The 23154-nt window shown below is 37.1% G+C and overlaps 1 protein-coding gene across 1 annotated transcript in view; it reads left to right on the top strand.

Moving 5' to 3' along the window:
* TMEM232 (transmembrane protein 232) overlaps window positions 1-23154 on the top strand; it is a 245062-nt gene that overhangs the window by 192311 nt on the left and 29597 nt on the right.

Here is a 23154-nt window from a genome sequence, read left to right as displayed (position 1 = left end):
TAAATGAAATTAAAAATTCTCTAGAAGGAATCAATAGCAGAATAACTGAAGCAGAAGAACGGATAAGTGACCCGGAAGATAAAATAGTGGAAATAACTACTGCAGAGCAGAATAAAGAAAAAAGAATGAAAAGAATTGAGGACAGTCTAAGAGTCCTCTGGGACAACATTAAATGCACTAACATTCGAATTATAGGGGTCCCAGAAGAAGAAGAGGAAAAGAAAGGGACTGAGAAAATATTTGAAGAGATTATAGTTGAAAACTTCCCTAATATGGGAAAGGAAATAGTCAATCAAGTCCAGGAAGTGCAGAGAGTCCCATACAGGATAAATCCAAGGAGAAACATGCCAAGACACATATTAATCAAACTATCAAAAATTAAATACAAAGAAAAAATATTAAAAGCAGCAAGGGAAAAACAATAAATAACATACAAGGGAATCCCCATAAGGGTAACAGCTGATCTTTCAGCAGAAACTCTGCAAGCCAGAAGGAAGTGGCAGGACATATTTAAAGTGATGAAAGGGAAAACCTACAACCAAGATTACTCTACCCAGCAAGGATCTCATTCAGATTCAACGGAGAAATTAAAACCTTTACAGACAAGCAAAAGCTAAGAGAATTCAGCACCACCAAACCAGCTTTACAACAAATGCTAAACTTCTCTAAGCAGGAAACACAAGAGAAGGAAAAGCATCTGTGGTAGTTTACTTTGCTAGAACATGCTGTGCTATTTAGCCAGATTCAACACAAATAGCAGTTGGAACTTCTCTCAGTATTTTAGCACTTACTTGTAAACAAATTTTCTCTTAAGTAGACTGCTGAACTATAAAGAGATAATGATTATATTTCTCATTGCATTTCAAAAAAGATCTCATACTTGGAAATATATTACATTATTGGGCTTTTAAAATACCAAATGTGCAATAAATGCTGTTCATAAATGCTTATTAAGTATTAATAATAAACACTATAAGGAAGGTAAAGGGATATAGGAGTTCCTAGAAGGGAAAGAAAACTTCATGCTGGAAGAAATTAGGAGATGTTTAATTGATAGGAAGTCACTTAAGTTAGGCCTTAAGGAGGAAATAGATTTTGAACATGGGAATAAAATTCTATGTTAAAAGAACAGTATAAACAAATTCATAGAAGCAGAGAATTATGGGAATTTTTGAAAATAGTGATTAGAAAATTTAGGCACTGAATGAGGAAAAAGTGAAAGATGAGGTAAAATATGATTGCTATGGCCAGATAATGGTGACCCTTGCAACCCCCCCTAACTTTCCTTTTTAAACTATGTGGAACCATCAAAGTTTTAGGGCTATTGAAACACATCATAAAATAACAGGATTTATTCATAAAAGCAACATCTAAAAGGCATATTTTCAGGGTGTATTTAGCTTCAGGAAAATATGCTGTGTTCTGGAGATAAAATAAAAGGGAGTATTCCTTGCTCTCAAGGAATTTTGAGTTTAAAGGAAGAGGTAGATGCACAAACAAAAAACATGAATTATAGGTGGACAGATCCAGGGTACTAAGGAAGCAGAGGAGAAAATGATATCATAGGGCAACTCTAGCTCCAAAAACAGATAAATCTAGAATTATCAGTGGCTTAACACAGCAAGTATTTATTTCTTGTTCCCTCAGAGCCAGATATGGTGGTCCTTCTCAGATGGCCTACTGTGTGGTCATTCAGGACCTACGTAGGTTCTTTCATTTTGTAATTTTACCTTCTTCTAGGTCTTCCAAGTCATTTGTACTAGTGGGGATAATCAAGAGGGAGGCACGATTACCTAACTAGGCTCCAAAGCTTCATATTTACTCCCCTGATGAGAACTAATAGAACTGGAAATGTGGTCTAGCTGTGTGTCTGAGACAATACTGTGGCTTTTGGTGAACACAGTGGAGTCTCTGACCGAGAACATAGCTGACTATGGGGTAGGGATGGGGAGACCCAGGAATGATAGAAATCACTGGTATAGTTGTATTTGGTTGCTTACATCTGGCATTTGTTCTGATCAGTTAGAATGTGTCAGACACCTGCTCTGATTGGCTAGTGCTCATGTCATTCAGCTGTTAAGTATTTTGATTAATTTCCACAATTTATCTACACTTGTGAGGGTAAACAGTGAGGGTGAATCCACGAGATCTACTTTAGCAAGACTGAACAAGCAATAGGGTATAAGATGGACCAAAAGTTCAGAGATTTGGAGGTAATAATTTAGGAGGCTGTTTCAAAAGTACAGGTGCATGTGTGAAACATGACCAGAGATTATACGGTAAAGATGAAGACCAGGCAGAAAACTGAAAACATAGCTTCAGGAAGCTATTTGGATGTGAAAAACAAGAGAGGGAGAAGAGTAAACTAACTAACTAACTAAGGCAAGCCAAGGATGTTGAGTCTAGATAGTTCAGAGGTTGACGGTGCTTTTACCAAAATAAGGAACAAGGAAAAGGGATAAATTTTAGAAGGATTCATTAGATTATTTGCATTTTGAAGGCAAGACTCTGCTTTGTAGTCCCAGAATCTGATACAGAGCTGAGCACACGGTAGGTGCTCCGGAGATATTCATTTAATTAATGACAAATGAAAAAAATTACTTCAGTCTTAGATATACTGAGCTTTTGGTGTCACTAAGATGTTCAGGTAGAGATGACCACCCAGTAGTTGCAAAGGTATAAACAGAGTAAGGAGATGATAAAAATCTCCTAGGGAAAGGTAGTAATTAAATCTACATGATTACAGTGAACGGAGTGACAGCAAGTAGAGAAAACTTTGGAACAATCCCTATAGCTAAAGGGGAAGAAAATTCAGGGAAGGCACAACCACAGGTGGAAGAGGAGAAATGGAAAGAAAAAATGTCTCAGAACAGAGAATTTTAAAACGGGGTAGTTAGGCATATTCTGTGACATGGACTTGTTAAGAAAAAAGAACAATCATTTCACTTCACAATTAGAGGTTAAAAACCAGTTATATATTTTATTAATTTTGTAAATGGTTTTCTTTCTTTCATTCACTTTTTTTTCTTTTTAAATGTTTTTGGACCTGAAAACACAACAGTATGTATCATGAAATTACAAATTGTCTATGATCACATCTCCTTGAAACTATTGCTGTTAAATTTGGCATATTTCCTTCAGGTCACTTTGAATATATGGAACTAGTCAGTGGAAAATGCGCCAGTTGTCAAATGCACCATTTGGCACTATAAAATTACCTTCATCGAACTGTTTAATGATTTTTGCCTTAAATTCTACTTTGTCTGAAAATAGGATTGCAACTCCTGATATGTTAATGTTTGGATTTCTGTAACAAATCATTTTTATTCCTTTTCTCTTTTAATTTTAATATCATTTGGTTTCAACAGTCTCTTGTCAGCTACATTAGTTTAATTTTTCCATTAGCTTCTATAGAACTAGTGGCATTTACTTTTATTGTTACAATTTGTGTCTTCTACCTTTTTGTTTTATATGCTATGTTTTGAATGACTGTTTTTATTGTTTTTATTTTCTATTTAGAATTTGGTGTTCCTATTTTGATTTACCGCAGTGATTAGGAAGGCATGTATTCTGTTTTTAATTATTCTCATGATTACATTCACAGTTCTTAAAAAATGCTATATGTCAAAGATTATCAAAGGCAATAATAAAATATATGTTTTGCATCATATCCTCCTTTTGATCATTTCCCCACTCCATATGAGAGAGGGAATGTAACACATTTTTACTTCTTTTCACTCCATTTTCTCATATTTTAAAACTGTAATGTGTGTTTTAAGATCCATATAATACTATTTAAATTTATTAAATGTTTTCTCTTTAAGCAACATTCTAATTTTATCCAACTTAAAAAAAAATTTATTGGAGTATAGTTGTTTTACAATGTCGTGTCAGTTTCTGAAGTCAGGGAGCCTGATTCCTTCAGGTCCGCTTTTTTCCCCCCAGGATTGCTTTGGCTATTTGGCATCTTTTCTGTTTCCATACAAATTGTAAAATTTTTTATTCTAGTTCTGTGAAAAATGCCATTGGTAATTTGATAGGGATTGCATTGAATCTGTAGATTGCCTTGGGAAGTATAGTCATTTTGACAGTATTGATTCCTCCAATCCAAGAACACGGTATATCTCTCCATCTGTTTGTGTCATCTTTGATTTCTTTCATCAGCATGTTATGGTTTTCAGAGTACAGGGCTTTTGCCTCCTTAGGTAGGTTTATTTTTAGGCATTTTATTCTTGTTGATGCAATGGTAAATGGGATTGTTTCCTTAATTTCTGTTTCTGATCTTTCATTGTTAGCATATAGGAATGCAAGAGATTTCTGTGTATTAATTTTGTATCCTGTAACTTTACCGAATTCATGGATGAGCTCTAGTAGTTTTCTGGTAGCTTCTTTAATATTTTCTATGTATAATATCATGTCATCCAAAAACAGTGACAGTTTTACTTCTTTTCCAATTTGGATTCCTTTTATTTCTTTTTCTTTTCTGATTGCCGTAGCTAGGACATCCAAAACTATGTTGCATAAAAGTGGTGAAAGTGGATATCCTTGTCTTGTTCCTGATCTTAGAGGAAAAGCTTTCAGCTTTTCACCATTGAGAATGATGTTAGCTGTGGGTTTGTCATATGTGACCTTTATTATGTTGAGGTAGGTTCCCTCTATGCCTACTTTCTGGAGAGTTTTTATTGTAACTGGGTGTTGAATTTTATCAAAAGCATTTTCTGCATCTATTGAGGTGATCATATGGTTTTTATTCTTCAGTTTGTTAATGTGGCATACCACACTGATTGATTTGTGGATATTGAAGAATCCTTGCATCCCTGAGATAAATCCCACTTGATCATGGTGTATGATTCTTTTAAATGTACTGTTGGATTCAGTTTGCTAGTATCTTGTTGAGTATTTTTTGCGTCTATGTTCATCAGTGATATTGGCCTGTAATTTTCTTTTTTTGTGTGGTATCTTTGTCTGGTTTTGGTATGAGGGTGATGGTGGCCTCATAGAATGAGCTTGGGAGTGTTCCTTCCTCTGCAATCTTTCATAAGAGTTTCAGAAGGATAGGTGTTAGCTCTTGTCTAAATGTTTGATGGAATTCATCTCTGAAGACATCTGGTCCTGGACTTTTGTTTGTTGGAAGTCTTAAGTCACTGTTTGAATTTCAATACTTCTGATTGGTCTGTTCCTATTTTTAAATTTCTTTCTGATTCATTCTTGGAAGGTTGTACCTTTCTAAGAATTTGTCCATTTCTAGGTTGTCCATTCTTTTGGCATATCATTGCTTGTAGTAGTCTCTTATGATCCCTTGTATTTCTGTGGTGTCTGTTGTAATGTCTCCTTTTTCAGTTCTAATCATTTTATTGATTTGAGCCCTCTCCCTTTTTTTCTTGATGAGTCTGGCTAGAGGTTTATCAGTTTTGTTTAGCTTTTTCAAGAACCAGCTTTTAGTTACATTGATCTATTCTATTGTTTTCTTCATCTCTATTTCATTTATTTATGCTCTGAAATTTATGATCACTTTCTTTCTACTAACTTTGGGTTTTGTTTGTATTCTTTCTCTAGTTGCTTCAGGTGTAAGGGTAGGTTGTTTATTTGAGATTTTTCTTGTTTCCTGAGGTAAGATTGTATGGCTATAAACTTCCCTCTTAGAACTGCTTTTGCTGCATCCCATAGGTTTTAGATCATTGTGTTTTTGTTGTCTTTTGTCTCTAGGTATTTTTTAATTTTATCTTTGATTTATTTAGTGATCCATTGGTTGTCTAGTAACATATTGTTTAGCTTCCACGTGTTTGTGTTTTTTACAGTTTTTTTTTTCTTGTAGTTGATTCCTAATGTCATAGCATTATGGTCGGAAAAGATGCTTGATATCATTTCAATTTTCTTAAATTTACTGAGGCTTGTTTTTCGGCCCAAGATGTGATCTATCCTGGAGAATGTTCCATGTACACCTGAGAAGGAAGTGTATTCTGCTGGTTTCAGATGGAATGTTTCAAAATATAAAATAAATCCATTTGGTCTAATGTGTCATTTAAGGCCTATGTTTCCTTATTGATTTTCTGTCTGGATGATCTGTCCATTGATATAAGCGAGTTGTTAAAGTCCCCCACTATTATTGTCTTACTGTTGATTTCTCCTTTTATAACTGTTAGTATTTGCCTTATATATTGAGGTGCTTCTGTGTTGGGTGCATATATATTTATAATTGTTATATCTTTTTCTTAAATTGATCCCTTGATCATTATATAGTGTCCTTCTTTGTCTCTTGTAACATTCTTCATTTTAAAGTCGTTTTGACTGATATGAGTATTGCTACTCCAGCATTCTTTTGATTTCCATTTCCATGGAATACCTTTTTCCATTTCCTCACTTTCAATCTGTATGTGTCCCTAGATCTGAAGTGGATCTCTTGTAGAAAGCATTATATGGGTCTCGTTTTTGTGTCCTTTCAGCCAGTGTATTTCTTTTGGTTGGAGGATTTAATCCATTTACATTTAAGGTAATTATCGATATGTATGTTTTTATTGCAATTTTGTTAATTGTTTTGGATTTGTTTTTGTAGGTCTTTTCTCTTCCCTTCCTCTTTTGTTCACTTCTCTTGTGACTTGATGACTATATTTAGTGCTGTATTTGGATTGTTTTTTTCTTTTTTCTGTCTGTATCTGTTGTAGATTTTTGGTTTGCCGTTCCCATGAGGTTTTGATATAGCAGTCTATATAAATACAAGATTAAGTTGCTCTTCTCTTCATTCCCGATGCATTTCCAATATCCTGCATTTGTAAATCATAATTTCTGGTTTTGATATCATATTTGTGTGTGGATGATTTCCTACCTTTATGTTTGCCTTTACCGGTGAGCTTTCCCCTTCGTAATTTTCTTGTCTCTAGTGTGGTCTTTTTTTTTTCTGCCTAGAGAAGTTCCTTTAGGATTTGTTGTAGAGCTGGTTGGATGGTGCTGAATTCTCTTAGCTTTTGCTTGTCTGTAAAGCTTTTGATACCTCCACCAAACCTGAATGAGTGCCTTGCTGGGTAAGAGAATTCTTGGTTGTAGGTTTTTCCCTTGCATCACTTGAAACATATTGTGCCACTCCCTTCTGGCCTGCAGAGTTTCTGCTAAAAAATCAGCTGATAACCTTATGGGGATTCCCTTGTATGTTATGTGTTGCTTTGCCCTTGTTGCTTTTAATATTTTTTCTTTGTCTTTAATTTTTGTCAGTTTGATTAATATGTGTCTTGGTGTGTTCCTCCTTCAGTTTATCCTGTGTGGGACTCTCTGTGCTTCCTGGACTTGAATGAGTGTTTCCTTTTCCATGTTAGGGAAGTTTTCAGCATGTATCTCTTCAAATATTTTCTCAGGTCTTCTTCTTTTTCTGGGACCCCTATAATTTGAATGTTGGTGTGTTTAATGTTGTCCCAGAGGTCTCCAAGACTGTCCTCATTTCTTTTCATTGTTTTTTCTTTTTTCTGTTCCATGGCAGTGATTTCAGCACTCTGTCTTCCAGCTCACTTATTCGTTCTTCTGCCTCATTTATTCTGCTATTGATTCCTTCTAGTGTATTTTTCATTTCAGTTGTTGTATTGTTTATCTCTGTTCTTTATAGCTTATAGGTCTTTGTTAAACAATTCTTGTATCTTCTCAGTCTGTGCCTACATTTTTTTCTGAGATCTTGGATTATCTTAACTATCATTACTCTAAATTCTTTTCAGGTAGATTGCCTATCTCCACTTCACTTAGTTGTTTTTCTGGGGTTTTATCTTTTTCCTTCATCTGGAACATATTTCTATGCTGTCATTTTGTCTACCTTTCTGTGTTTGTGGTCTCCTTTCCACAGTCTGCAGGATTGTAGCTCCTGTGGCTTCTGGTGTTTGTCCCCTTGTGGGTAACATTGGTCCTGGGGCTAGTGCAGGCTTCCTGGTGGGAGGGACTGGTGCCTGCCCACTGGTTGGTGGAGTTGCATCTTGTCCCTCTGTGTGGCAGGGCCATGTCAAGTGGTGTTTGTATAGGTGACTGTGGGGTCAGGACGACTTTAGGCAGCCTGTCTACTGATGGGTGGGGCTGTGTTTCCACCCTGTTGATTCTTTGCCCTGAGGCATCTCAGCATTGGAGCCTGCAGGCTGTTGGGTAGGGCCAGGTCTTGGTGCCAAATGGTGGCCTCCAGGAGAGCTCATGCTGATCAGTATTATCTGGGGCCTCTGCCACCAGTGTCCTTGCTCCTCCAATGAGCCACAGCCAACCCTTGCCTCCCAGGAGACCCTCCAAGACCCACAGGTAGGTCCAGCCCCGGCTCCTATGGAGTTACTGATTTGCCCTGGGTCCCAATGTATGTGAAACCTTGTGTGCACTCTCCAAGAGTGGAGTCTCTGTTTCCCCCAGTCTTGTGGAGCTCCTGCACTCAAGACCTGCTGGCCTTCAAAGCCAAATGCTCTGATGGGGGCAGGGGTCCTCTTCCCAATGCCAGACCCTCAGGCTGGGGAGCCTGGCATGGGGTTCAAAACTCTCACTCTTGTGGGAGAACCTCTGTGATAAAATTATTTTCCAGTTTGTGGATCGCCCACCCAGTGGATATGGGATTTGATTATGTTGCAAAAGCAACCCTCCTACCGTCTCATTGTGGTTTCTTCTTTGTCTTTGAATGTACCATCTTTTTGTTAGGTTCCAGTCTTTTTTTTCAATGGTTGTTCAGCAGTTAGTTGTGATTTTGGTGTTTTCATGTGAGGAGGTGAGCTTAAGTCCCTCTGCCATCTTGTCCAGAATCCAGGGGCTGCTTTTAGTTCGAATGCTTTCTGACTCTTTCCTCAGTTTGTGCTGGGTATTATCCCCTTGTTATGGGGTGTGCAGGTGTGACGGCCTTTGTGTGCTCCTGGGATGGCAGGGGCAGCGCTTGGCACCTGCTTGCAGGTCTTGTAGCAGCGACTGCAGCCAGTGCACTCCTGGAATAGTGGGGGCAGAGCTTAGCACCTGCTCTCGGATCTCCTAGGGTGGCTGCAGCCTGCACACCTCCGGGACAGTGGGGGTAGTGCTTGGTGCCTGCTCATGGGTCTTGTAGCAGTGACGGCAGCTGCAGAGACTTGTGTTTGCCCCCGCAGCTCCTTTAGGCAGTGTCCTGTTGCATGAGAGCACTCACAGAGAAATTAGCTCTTATGATGCTCCTGCTCCTCTTTTCCTGTGCCCCCCAATAATGACACCTTGCCTCTCTGGTGGGCCTAGGCTTCTTCCGAGTACACCCTCAGTTGCCAGAATCCAACCTCTTCAGCCTGTCTCTGTGCAGCCAACCCCGGTCTTCTCCCTAGGTCTGACCTCTGAAGCCTGAGCTTCAGCACCCAGCCTGAACTCGCACCAGTGGAGGATCGTCTCAGGCTGGTGATCACAGGGGGGCTGTGCCAACCTTCTGTGAAGGTTACTCTCCATTTTGCCTTCTACAAGCCAGTTGCTGCCCTCTCCTCCTAGGCTCCAAAGCTCCTCCTCCATCCAGGCTGATCTCCCCACTGGTGAGGGGGCTTCCTTGGATGTGGGAGCCTTTCCTCCTTTACCGTTCCCTCCCTGGGGCACAGGACCCATCCTGATTCCTTTCTTTTTCTTTTTCCTTTTGTCCTACCCAGTCACGTGGAGGTTTTCTTGCCCTTTCAGAAGTCTTCTGCCGGCATTCAGTAGAAGTTCTGTGTGAATTGTTCCACTTTTAGATGTATTTTTAATGTTTTTGTGAGAGAAGGTGAGCTCCACATCCTACTCCTGCACCATATTGAACTGTTAACTCTCCAACTTTTAAATAAACTTTAAAACAATTATTTAGACTGAAATTTGTGTTTGATTTGATTCAATGTTCACTGCTAGTCCTTGACTACATATTAGTTTCTGGAGCTACATAACAGATCATTGTCCTCAAAGAGTTTAGAGTCTAATGGCTTTTTCTCAATAAATTTTTATTGGCGTATAGTTGTTTTACAATGTTGTGTTAGTTTCTGCTGTACAGCAAAGTGAATCAGCTATACGTATACTTATATCCCCTCTTTTTTTGGATTTCCTTCCCATTTAGGTCACCACAGAGCATTGAGTAGAGTTTCTTGAGCTATACAGTAGGTTCTCATTAGTTATTAGTTATTAGTTATTTTATACATAGTATCAAGAGTGTATATATGTCAATCCCAATATCCCAATTCATCCTACCCACCTCTTTCCCCCCTTGGTGTCCATACGTTTGTTCTCTATGTCTGTGTCTCTATTTCTGCTTTCCAAATAAGATCATCTGTACCATTTTTCTAGATTCCACATATATGCATTAATATATGATATTTGTTTTTCTCTTTCTGACTTACTTCAGTCTGTATGACAATCTCTAGGTCCATTCATATCTCTACAAGTGACCCAATTTCGTTCCTTTTTATGGCTGAGTAATATTCCATTGTATATATGTACCACATCTTCTTTATCCATTCCTCTGTTGATGGACAATTTATGTTGCTTCCATGTCCTAGCTATTGTAAATAGCGCTGTAATGAACATTGGGGTGCATGTGTCTTTTTGAATTATAGTTTTCTCTGGGTATATGCCCAGGAGTAGGATTGCTGGATCATATGGTAGTTCTATTTTTAGTTTTTTAAGGAACCTCCATACTGTTCTCCATAGTGGCTGTATCAATTTACATTCCCACCCACAGTGCAAGAGGGTTCCCTTTTCTCCATACCCTCTCCAGCATTTATTGTTTGTAGATTTTTTAATGATGGCCATTCTGATTGGTGTGGGGTGATACCTCATTGTAGTTTTGATTTGCATTTCTCTAATAATTAGTGATGTTGAGCATCTTTTCATGTGCCTCTTGGCCATCTGTATGTCTTCTTTGGAGAAATATCTGTTTAGGTCCTCTGCCCATTTTTTGATGGGGTTGTTTGTTTTTTTGATATTGAGCTGTTGTTACTCATTCTTGTTCTCTCTTTTGGTTAAATGCACTACTAAACTTTGAGTTACCTCCATTATTAATCTATTAATTTAAGTACTTTATAGAAAATATAAAGTATAGAGTGTATAAAGGAGGAATTTATTCTTAAAAATCTAAAAATTCTTGGGAGCAAAATTAATTTTTATCATTTTTACATTGTAGGGGAGAAATCTAAGGCTGGCTTTACTTACATTTACTTGTTTTTCTATCTCAATATTTGTAGAATTTTGCTTTTATCCCTGTAGCTTATTTTTTTCTTGAGTCTCTATTCATTTTCTTTTTTTTTAAACTACTCTATAAAGTCATTTTAGTACATGTACATTTATCAGCTCTATAATAGTTTTCTGATTTTTCTGGGTTTTTTAAAAAAATTAATAATTCTTGGGTTGAATAACATTTTATTTATTCCTTTTTAGTTTTCTCTTCCTTTATTTTTCTCTTAGCTTTGGAAACCTTTTTGAATTGGTAATAACCAATTAGCTGATTAATTACATAACAGTGATTTATTTTTTATTATGTCTATTCCATTTTTTTAAACTGCTTTTACCATGTATTGATCTCTTACAATGGCACTTTATGTTTTCATACCATTCTTCCTCATCTCACATTTTTTTTCTGACTTTCCTTATGATTTTCAGCTCCTATTTTATAGATATTAGATCTTACATCCTATTGAGTGCCAAGTAGTTTTCTGTATCTTCTTTCAGATTCCTGCAGGAAATAATTTAAGTCTATTTTCTTCTGGATATATGGGATGATCTATCATTCTTCTTGCCTTTCAGTAGTTTAGAGATTCTTTTGGAAGTTCTCTTCTACTTGCCATGTATTAAAGAGAGTTCTGTATAGGACTGGTGTTTCCCAACAGACAAGATTTACAGATTGTCCTTGTGTCCCTCTTTATACATTTGCATGCTAGTGGAAGCCCTTACTAAGATCTACAGCTTGGTGGCACACTGATAACCAGAGTGCCTAGCATGGTTCCCAGTCTCCAATAGGCTTTTATCTAACGTGGGAATGCTGGAATGTGAGGAAATTATTTTCCTATCCATTCTACCTGGATCTCAGATCTCTAAACAGTGCTATTATCCTCAGTCTGTTTGGGAAACAGGGCCCTTCCTAAATCTGCAAGATTCTTCTCCCCCTGCCCCCAACAGAATTTTATTTGTGGTGAGTAACCTTTGTAGAATACAATATAATCCTGCCCATTAATTTTTAAATTACTTTTTAGGACCTACAGGAGCTAACTGTGTGTATGGAAGAGCTGATAAGGGGAGGGGGAAAGTGACTCTCTAAGTGCTGCAAAAATCAGTACTTGTATTGATGGCTGGTAAAGACCTTGGGAGCAAATCATTATAGAATGAGGACTATCTACTTTCATGAGAGCATTTCCCCCATTTCTGTTTGAAGAGTACTGCTGGGTCCTCAATTCCATTTTGAAATCCAGTTCCAGTGATTTCTATGTCACTAAAGATTGCCTTATAGTAAATATAGATTCTGGGTTATGCTCCACTTTTCAGCATGCTCCCCTGATCAAATCCCAATTAAGAACATATTATAATGGATAAGAGTGGGAGTGTTATTATATGGATACTGCAAACCTAGCATTAGTGTATTTTAAAAATATGACTGATTTCCAGAATTTGGTCCTTAGCTATTATTAATAACAAATTACTTGTAATATACCTCACAGTTATGGAAACATGCCAGCATGTTAAGAAATCATAGTTGAGAACTACTGGAATAACACTGGTGGAATATTAATATTTAGGCATTCTCAGTAGTTTAGCCTCAAGCCTAGAGTCCTATATTATTATGTTCTCTAACCAGAAACAGTTGAGTCATTCAGGAGCAGAAAAGACAGGAAAAAATATGATATCTTATATTTCCCCTTAGCCCACCCCAGATCTGTATAGTTGCTATGGCAATCAATTGCTCCTCTGGTAAGACAACTCTTCCAATCGCTCATATTCTCTGCCACTGTTCTGTTTCAATACCTCTTGAAATGGTCCCACATCATTAAGTATTTCTTGTTCAATCTGCACAACTGTCAGAGTAATACTTTTGAAACAGAATTTTGATCATAATATTTCACTGCTTAAAAGCCTTCAAAGACTGCAAGGATGTTGTAATGAATGAAGGTAATGTCTTCATATAGAACAGTCAAATTCGGAGCCCCTATTTTCCATCTCTGTTGTTTCCACTTTCCCTGTTTCCTTCCTCTCCCTGGGAGCCAAAGTGACACACGTCAGGTAGGAGATTGGACAATGTCCCTGTCTAGTATTAAGGAAAAGGCCTATAGATACTGATATTTGGGGGTTCCCCAAGAAAATGGCCTCACTTCTGTGCTGGGCAACCCCTAAAAAGGCCTCCAGTTATCCCTGCTTCTTGATTGATATTTATGCCCTTGTGTACTCCCTTTTTTGTTTTTAATTTAGTTTTTATTTTGTTTTGTAGTTGATTTACAATGTTGTGTTAGTTTCAGGTGTACAACAAAGTGATTCAGTTGTACATATACGCATATCCATTCTTTTTCAGATTCTTTTCCCATCTAGGTTACTACAGAGTATTGAGTAGAGCTCCCTGAACTACACAGTAGCTATACAGTAGGTCCTTGTTGATTATCTATTTTATATATAGTAAATTATATATGTTAATCCCAGCCTCCTAATTTATCCCTCCCTACCAACTTTCCCCTTTTGTAACCATAAGTTTGTTTTTTAAGTCTTTGAGTCTGTTTCTGTTTTGTAAATAAGTTGATTTGTATCATTTTTTTAGATTCCACATATAAGTGATATATGATATTTGTCCTTTTCCGACTTACTTCACTTAGTATGATAATCTCTAGGTCCAACCATGTTGCTGCAAATGGCATTATTTCATTATTTTTTTTGGCTAAGTAATATTCCAGTGTGTGTATATGTGTGTGTGTGTGTGTGTGTGTGTGTGTGTCTGTATGTATACCACATCTTCTTTATCCACTCATCTGTCGATGCACATTTAGGTGGCTTCCATGTCTTGACTATTGTAAGTAGTGACGCAGTGAACATTGGGGTGCATGTATCTTTTCAAATTCTGGTTTTCTCCAGATATATGCCCAGGAGTAGGATTGCTTGATCACATGGTAGTTCTATTTTTAGTTCTTTAAGGAACCTCCATACTGTTCTCCATAGTATCAATTTACATTCCTACCAACAGTGTAGGAGAGATCCTTTTCTCCACACCTCTCCAGCATTTATTGTTTGTAGACATTTTCATGGTGGCCATTCTGACCAGGTTAATGTGATACCTCATTGTAGTTTTGATTTGCATTTCTCTAATAATTAGTGATATTGAGCATCTTTTCATGTGCCTCTTGGCCATCTGTATATCTTCTTTGAAGAAATATCTGTGTAGATCTTCTGCCCATTTTCTTATTTGGTTGTTTTTTTGGTTGTTTGTTTGTTTGTTTTGATACAGAGCTGCACGAGCTGTTTGTATATTTTGGAGATTAATCCCTTGTAGGTTGCTTTGTTTGCAAATATTTTCTCCAATTCTGTGCGTTGTCTTTTCATTTTGTTTATAGTTTCCTTTGTGGTACAAAAACTTTTAAGTCTAATTAGGTCCATTTGTTTATTTTTGTTTTTATTTTCATTACTCTACAAGGTGGATTCAAAAAGATGTTGCTGTAATTTACATCAAAGTGTGTTCTGCATGTTTTCCTCTAAGAGTTTTATGGTATCTGGCCTTACATTTAGGTCTTTAATCCATTTTTATTTTACTTTTTTGTATAGTGTTAGATAATGTTTTAATATAGCTGTCCAACTTAACATGTAGCTGTCCAATTTTCCCAGCAGCATTTATTGAAGAGACTGTCTTTTCTCCATTGTATATTTGGGCCTCCTTTGTTGTAGATTAATTGACCATAGGTGTGTGACCTTATTTCTGGGCTTTCTTTCCTGTTCCATTGATCTATATTTCTTTTTTTGTGCCAGTACCATATTGTCTTGATTACTGTAGCTTTGTATTATAGTCTGAAGTCAGGGAGCCTGATTCTTCCTGCTCTGTTTTTCTTTCTCAGGATTACTTTGGCTATTCAGGGTCTTTTGTGTTTGCATAGAAATTTAAAATGTTTTTGTTCTAGTTCTGTGAAAAATGCCATTGGTAATTTGATAGGGATTGCATTGAATCTGTAGATTGCCTTGGGAAGTATATACATTTTGACAATATTGATTCTTCTAATCCAAGAACTTGGTATATCGTTCCATCTGTTTTTGTCATCTTTGACTTCTTTCATTAGCATCTTTTAGTATTCAGAGCACAGGTCTTTTGCCTCCTTAGGTAGGTTTATTCCTAGGTATTTAATTCTTTTTGATGAGACAGCAAATGAGATTGTTTCCTTAATTTCTCTTCCTGATATTTCATTATTTGTATAGGAATGCAAGAAATTTCTGTGTATTAATTTTGTATCCTACAACTTTACCGATTTCATTGATGAGCTATAGTAGTTTTCTGGTAGCTTTTCTATTGTTTTCTATGTACAGTATCATATAATCTGCAAACAGTAACAGTTTTACTTCTTTTCCAATTTGGATTGCTATTATTTCTTTTTCTTCTCTGATTGGCATGACTAGGACTTCCAAAATTTGTTGAATGCAAGTGGCAACAGTGGACATCCTTGTCTTGTTCCTGATCTTAGAGGAAATGCTTCATCTTTCACTGTTGAGTATAATGTTAGCTGTGGGTTTGTCATATGTAGCCTTTATTATGTTGAGGTAGGTTCCCTCTATGCCTACTTTTTCTATAGAGTTTTTATCATAAATGGGTGTTGAATTTTGTCAAAAGCTTTTTCTGCATCTGTTGAGATGCTCATATGGTTTTTATTCTTCAGTTTGTTAATGTGGTGTATCACACTGAGTGATATGCAGCTATTGAAAAATCCTTGCATCCCTGAGATATATATCCCACTTGATCATGGTGTATGATCCTTTTAATGTGTTGTTGGATTCAGTTTGCTTGTGTTTTGCTGAGGATTTTTGTGTCCATGTTAATTGGTGACATTGGCCTGTAATTTTCTCTTTTGTGATGTCTTTGGTTTTGGTATCAGGGTGATGGTGTCCTCATAGAATGAGTTTGGGATTCTTCCTTCCTCTGTAATTTTTTGGAATAGTTTCAGAAGGATAGGGATTAACTCTTCTCTAAATGTTTGATAGAATTCACCTGTGAAGCCATCTGATCCTGGACTTTTGTTTGTTGGAAATTTTTTAATCACAGTTGCAACTTCAGTACTTGTGATTGGTCTGTTCATATTTTATACTTTTTCCTCATTCTGTCTTGGAAGTTTGTACCTTTCTAAGAATGTGTCCATTTCCTCTAGGTTATCCCTTTTATTGGCATATAGTTGCTTTTAGTAGTATCTTATCTTTTCTACTTCTGTGGTGTCCATTGTAACTTTTCCTTTTTCATTTCTAATCTTATTGATTTGAGGCCTCTCCCTCCCTTTTTTTTGATGAGTCTGGCTAAAGGTTTATCAATCTTGTTTATCTTTTCAAAGAACCAACTTTTAGTTTCATTGATCTATTGTTTTCTTCATCTCTATTTCATTTACTTCCACTCTGACCTTTATGATTTCTTTCCTTCTACTAACTTTGGTTTTGTTTGTTCTTGTGTCTCTAGTTGCTTTAGGTGTAAGTTTAGGTTGTTTATTTGAAATTTTTCTTGTTTCCAGAGGTAAGATTGTATTGCTATAACCTTCCATCTTAGAACTGATTTTACTGCATCCCATAGGTTTTGGATGATTGTGTTTTTGTTGTCATTTGTCGCTAGGTGTTGTTTGATTTCCTCTTTGATTTCTTCAGTGACCCATTGGTTGTTTAGTAACGTATTGTTTAGCTTCCACGTGTTTGTGTTTTTTACAACTTTTTTTCTTGTAGTTGATTTCTAATCTCATGGCGTTGTGGTTGAAGAAGATGCTTGATATCATTTCAGTTTTCTTAAATTTACCAAGGCTTGCTTTGTGGCCCAAGATGTGATCTATCCTGGAGAATGTTCCATGTACACGTGAGAAGAAAGTGTATTCTGATGCTTTCAGATGGAATGTTTTATAAATCTCAAATAAGTCCATTTGGTCTAATGTGTCACTTAAGGGCTGTGTTTCCTTATTGATTTTCTGTCTGGATGATCTGTTCATTGATGTAAGTGGGTTATTAAAGTCCCCCACTATTATTGTCTTACTGTTGACTTCTTCCTTTATGGCTGTTAGCATTTGCCTTATATTTTGAGGTGCTCCTATGTTGGGTGCATATATATTTACAAATGTTATATCTTCTTCTCAGATTGATCCCTTGATCATTATGTAGTGTCCTTCTTTGTCTCTTGTAACATGCTTTATTTTAAAGTCTGTTTTGTCTGATATGAGTATTGCTACTTCAGCTTTCTTTTGATTTCCACTTGCATGGAATAACTTTTTCCATCCTCTCACTTTCAGTCTGTATGTGTCCCTACATCTGAAGTGGGTGTCTTCTAGACAGCATATATAGGGGTCTTGTTTTTGTATCCATTCAGCCAGTCAGTGTCATTTGGTTAGAGCATTTAATCCTTTCACATTTTAGGTGATTATCAATATCTGTGTTCTTCTTGCCATTTTGTTAATTGTTTTGAATTTGTTTTTTGCAGGTCTTTTTTCTTCCCTTCCTCTTTCTCTTCTCATGTTTTGATGACTGTAGTGTTGTGTTTGGATTGCTTTTTCTTTTTTGTGAGTGTATCTGTTGTAGATTTTTCATTTGCAGTTCCCATAAGGTTTTGATATAGCAGTCATATATATATATATATATGTATGTGTATATATATATGTACATATATAATGTTTTAAGTTGCTCATCTCTTAATTTCCAATACATTTCCAATATCCTGCATTTGTATTCTCCTCTTCTCACGATTGCAGGTTTTGATATCATATTTGTGTGTGGATGACTTCCTACCTTTACTTTATGTTTGCCTTTACCATTCATAATTTTCTTGTTTCTGGTTGTGTCTTTTTCCCTTCTGCCTAGGTAAGTTCCTTTAGCATTTATTGTAAAGTTCCTTTAGCATTTATTGTATTGGATGATGCTGAATTCTCTTAGCTTTTGCTTGTCTGGAAAACTTTTGATTTCTCCATCAAATGTGAATGAGAGCCTTGCTTGGTAAGAGTATTCTTGATTGTAGTTTTTTCCCATTCATCACTTGAAATATATTGTGCCACTCCCTTCTGGCCTGCAGAGTTTTGCTGAAAAATCAGCTGAAAACCTTATGGCAATTCCGTTGTATGTTACCTGTTGCTGTGCTGTTGTCACTTTTAATATTTTTTCTTTGTCAGTTTGATTAATATGTGTCTCGGTGTGTTCCTCCTTGGGTTTATCCTGTACGGAACTCTCGCATGTCCTGGGCTTGAATGTGTGTTTCCCTTCCCATGTTAGGGAAGTTTTCATCTATTATCTCTTCAAATATTTTCTTAGGCTCTTTCTATCTCTCATCTCTTTCTGGGACCCCTATAATGCAAATGTTGTTGAGTTTAATGTTGTCCCAGAGATCTCCCAGAGACCATCCTCATTTTTTTTTATTCTTTTTTCTTTATTCTGTCCCACAGCAGTGATTTCCATCAATCTATTTTCCAGCTCACTTATTCGTTTTTCTGCCTCATTTATTCTGCTATTGATTCCTTCTAGTGTATTTTTCATTTCTGTTATTGTATTGTTCATCTCTGTTTGTTTGTTCTTTAAAGCTTCTAGGTCTTTGTTAAACGTTTCTTGTAACCTCTTGGTCTTTGCCTCCATACTTTTTCTGAGATCTTGGATCATCTTTAGTATCATTACTCTGAATTCTTTTTCATATAGATTGCCTATCTATCTCCACTTTACTTAGTTGTTCTTCTGGGGTTTTATCTTTTTCTTTCATCTGGAACATATTTCTCTGTCCTCTCACTTTGTCTAACTTTCTGTGTTTGTGGTCTCCTTTCTGCAGGCTGCAGGACTGTAGTTCTTCTTGCTTCTGGTGTCTACCCCCTGGTGCATGAGGTTGCTCCAAAGGTTTGTGCAGGCTTCCTGGTGGGAAGGACTGGTGCCTGCCTCTGGTTGGTGGAGTTGCATCTTGTTCCTTTGTTGGGTAGGGCTGTGTCAAGTGGTGTGTTTTTAAGTGGCTGTGGGGTCAGGATGACTTTAGGCAGCCTGTATGCTGATGGGTGGGGCCGTGTTTTCACTATGTTGGTTGTTTGGCCTGAGGCATCCCAGCACTGGAGCTTGCAAGCTTTTGGGTGGGGCCAGGTCCTGGTGCCAAAATGGTGACCTCCAGGGGAACTTACACTGGTGAATATTTCCTGGAGCTTCTGCCACTATTATCCTTGCCTCCACAGTGAGCCACAGCTGACTTCTGCATCCCCAGGAGACCCTCTAAGACCCTCAGGTCAGTTCAGCCCAGCCTCCTTAGAGTCACTGCTTTGCCCTGGGTCCCAGTGTATGTGAAACCTTTTGTGCAGTCTCCAAGAGGAGTCTTTTTCTCACCCAGTCCTGTGGAGCTCCTGCACTCAAGGCCTGCTGGCCTTCAAAGCCAAATGCTCTGGTGGCTCCTCTTCCCAATGCTAGATCACCAGGCTGGGGAGCCTGATGTGGAGCTCAGAATTCTCCACCTCATAGCTTCTTCTTTTCTTTGAGTGTAGAATATCTTTTTTGGTAGTTTCAAGTCTTTTTTGCCAATGGTTCTTCAGAAGTTGTGATTTTGGTATTTTCCTGAGAGGAGGTTAGCTCAAGTCCTTCTGTGCATCTTGTCTCCTGCCTCCTGGTATTTCTCCTTATAATGACTTTAATCCAAAGTCACCCAGTGTGATAAGCAGAATAGTAGCCCTCCAAAGATATCACGTTCATGTGCCTGGAATCTGAAAATTTACCTTTGGCTTCCCACCTGGCCACTGAGGGGCAGACACAACCTCCACAATTCTGGGTAGCTGCATTGGCAACCAGCTCTCTATATGCAGATGTGGCAGCCACCATTAGAGCCCATGAGTGTGCCTACTCTTTTTTTTTTTTTTGAGTATGGACTGGACTTTTGACTGATTCACTTCTAAAGAATAGAATATGACAGAAGTGAGGAGATGCCATTTCCAAGATTAGGCTACAAAAGACAGTGGCTTCTGTCTTAGAGACTTTCACTCAATAACTGAGGGAAATCATCTGTCATGTTGTCCCAATAAGGGTTTTGAGTGGCAAGAAACCAGCAGCAGCAAGGAATGAGGCTCACCAACCATCACATGAATAAGCTTGAAAGTGGATCCTCCCCCATTTGAGCTTTGAGATGTTTGCAGCCTCTGCCAACATCTTGATCATCAGCCTTTTGAGAGACCCTGATCCAAAGGCCAGGCCCAAATTCCTGACCTAGAAAAACTGAAATGATGAATGTTTGTTGTTTTAAGCTGCTTATTTAGGGGTAATTTGTTATTCAGTAACAACAGATAACTAATATAATCACTACCTAATCACTCCATGATGAGGACCATTAATCAATAAGCCCCAACAATCCACCCATAGCTTCCCTTTGCCATTTTACTATTTTGCTTTTCATCATGAATAATTGAGAAAAGGGGCATGAGGAAAATCTGGGAAATGATGGTTATGTTAATTTTCTTGAAAATAATGGTATTTCCATGGGCATAATATGTCATAGTGTATCAAATTATTTATTTTAAACATATGCAGCTTATTATTTGCTAATTATACTTCAATAAAGCTATTAAAATATGAATAGAGATATAAGATAAACCAAATATTTGAAAAAAGACTCCAATATAATAGACAGGGACTGAAATAAATAAAATATAAAGTCACTCAAAGAATACTGAAACAGGGCAGAAGGATAGAAGAAAAGTAAAAAAAAAAAAAAAAACTATAATAATTATCTTGAGAAATAAACGAGAATTTTTTCATCTGTGAAAAAGGGAGGCTATAGAAAAGAAGAGTATGAGAAAGAGTTCTCAGAAATTAAAAACATAATAATGGAAGCTAAAAACTGAACAGAAGGTTTTGAAGTTAAAGTTTAAGGGATCTCTGGTAAGTATAATAAAGACAAAGAGAAGAAAAATGGGAACAAGAAGATAAAATTAGAGACACAGTTCTGGAGGTCTAACATTTGAATAAAGGGAATTCTGAGCATGAAGGGGATAAAAAGAAGACAAAGGGGGAGTTATTTAATTTGAAGAATTAAACACACATTTATACATGTAAGGGGCCCAAGTAGTGCTAAAAAAATAAATTTGAAAATACCTACCATAAGGCATTTTGTATTAGTTATCCATTGCACTGTAATAAGTGACTAAAAAATATAGCAACTAAAAAAAAACCCCATATATTTACTATCTCATAGTTTCATTGAGTCTGGAATCCAGACATAACTTAGCTGGGCTCACTGCTTCAGAGTCTCTCACAAGGCTGCAATCAAAGTGTTGGCCAAGACTAGTGTCTCATGTGAAGGCAAACCAGGGAAGACTCTGCTTCCAAGATTACTCACAAATTAGACAGGATTTAATTCCTTGTGGGTTATTAGACTATAATCTCAACAACTTGCAGGCTTTTGGACATAGAGCATCCTTAGTCACTTGCCTTGTAGACTTCTCCAATATGGCAACATGATTTGTCAAAGCATAAGTGCCAAGAAGGCAAAAGAGAGTTTGCCAACAAGGCAGAAGTCACATCTAATCATGGAGGTGATATCCCATTACCTTTGTCATATTCTGTTGGTTAGAAGCAAGTCCCTGGCCAGCACATACTCAAGAAGAGAGAAATACACAGGGCATGAGTACTAGGAGGTGGGGACTACTGGGGGCCATCTTGGAAATCTGTCTACCGCACATTTCTTTGTGAAAATTGAAAAGCTAAGGAAAAAGGAAGCTTAAAACTTCCTGTGAAGAAAACTGTTAACAATCCTAAAACATTTCATGTGTTTCTTTTTTTTTCCAGAAGACTCTCTTGCAGTTAGTTAGATGAGTAGTGGTTTTAACCAGGACTGATTTTGCCTCCCAGGAGACCCTGGCAATGTTAACAGCAAAGTAATATCTAGTCCAAATGTCAATATGACCAAAGTTTAGAAACCCTGGGTTAGAATCATGGATTTTTTTTGGCAAGTACCATGAGCAGAAGTGACATGACACTTCTGAGCCAAAGCAATTAAAAACTAGAGTCCTTCCTCCCAAGTTTTTCTTCCTCTGTCAGTCAAAGTGAACTTGAAAGCCACATGTTGAGATGGTGGCATTACAAGATGGAAAGAGCCTGAATCCCTGGGTCACCAGATGGAGAACTCCTAATGAACTATATCAGATTTTATGTAAGCAAGAAATAAGCATTTGTTTTGTTAATTGCGATTTCAGCATTTGTCTACTGAGAAAATTAGCAATAAACAAATAATACAGTTCCAGAGAGAATAAACAGGCTACACAAATGCCTGGGAATCTGGATGGCATAGGCTGCCACAAATCCAGCATCAGAAACAAGACGGCAGTGGAGCAATTGCCTCAGTGCACTGAGGTACAATAATATCCACTCTAGAATAATAAGTATCTATTGGTATCTAAATTTATATGGTTTATAACTTTTGGAAAATAGGTAATAAGAGTTCATATAAAAATTTATCTAACTCTATGCTTTTATTCAATTTTGGTAGAGTTCAGATAACAGTAACATATGAATATATCTCTGCCTCAATTTATTAAATGTGAGGGTAGAATAAAGACATTTTCATATTATTTACCTTCTATTCATCATGTCTTCTTAAGAGTCTTCCCCAAATGAAGGAATAAATCAAGAAAAAGAAACAACAGTGAGTTCAGAAAACACTGGCCCCCAACAGAGAACAGTGACAAGGAGTGACAGTGATGCAGCAGCTCCAGCAGTTTCCAATTGGTGTAAGAAAACACTTAAATTTAACATGTTCAAAACTGAAGTTATCACTTGCTCTCCATCCAACCTGTGTCCCTGAAAGGGCTCTTTGATACATGTACTCAGTTAAGTTTTAGGAACCCTTATTCTCACTAACACAATACTAACTCATACTCATCCTTCCAGGTTTGTTAAAGGTTTTTCTGGAAGCATACCTCTGCCTTTGGGTATGTTATGTTTTCTCTGGTCTTGTGAAACCATCTCCATAAGTTTCAATAAGATGTCCTTAAAGAAACTTAACCTTCTTTTACTATGTCTTTTGGCATCTTTCAGTCAATCACATCACAATCCTATTGT

Source organism: Balaenoptera borealis (genome assembly GCF_965194805.1).
Source record: "Balaenoptera borealis genome assembly, chromosome: 2".
Taxonomy (NCBI): Eukaryota; Metazoa; Chordata; class Mammalia; order Artiodactyla; family Balaenopteridae; genus Balaenoptera; species Balaenoptera borealis.
Note: the sequence above shows the minus strand (reverse complement) of the source record. Positions and strands in the feature narration are given on the sequence as shown.